This window comes from Penaeus monodon, chromosome 30, assembly GCF_015228065.2.
Source record: "Penaeus monodon isolate SGIC_2016 chromosome 30, NSTDA_Pmon_1, whole genome shotgun sequence".
Classification (NCBI taxonomy): Eukaryota; Metazoa; Arthropoda; class Malacostraca; order Decapoda; family Penaeidae; genus Penaeus; species Penaeus monodon.
In genome coordinates this window covers 32158714-32159292 of record NC_051415.1, presented here as the reverse complement: position 1 = coordinate 32159292, position 579 = coordinate 32158714, and positions in this window count along the sequence as shown.

Sequence of the window (579 nt, the reverse complement as noted above, 5' to 3'; positions counted from 1 at the left end):
AGAGTCAACCATGTACCTCATGATTGTATGAAACTTAACCAAAACCCTGAAAATATAATAAGGAAACTGTGCCTTGTGGCTAATGAACCTCAAATACCTTTATGGAACAGCATTATGCCAAGTCAATTAAAAGTAACAAAGTAAAAAGCATGCAAACTTACTTTATCTTTATCTCTGTTCAATCATATATCAATCAGGATCGTTAATCTTGGCAGACAGCCAAGAAATTTGCAGCAATTTTTAATTTCTTGTTCTCCCTCCTTAAAAAATGTTCCCTGCAAGACTTTAATTTGTTTTGTCGGTAATATAGCAAGCAGGATTCTTTCTCACTTTTATAGATTCTTAATGTCCGTGTTGTCTCCAAAAGTATTCCAAAATTTTTTGAAGATAAAAATTTTAAAAAATTGGCCTTTGGTTGGTCTTCCCTGTCGCAGGATTACCAACCAAAGGCTACGGCGGCCGTTGTGATGCTGGGCCTACGGGGGGGTATGGGGCGGGCTTGCTGTTCTGTGGAAATGATATCAAGGTGATGTACTTTGTTCGCTTGCGGTTCTATATTGAATATACTTAGAGTGTAGA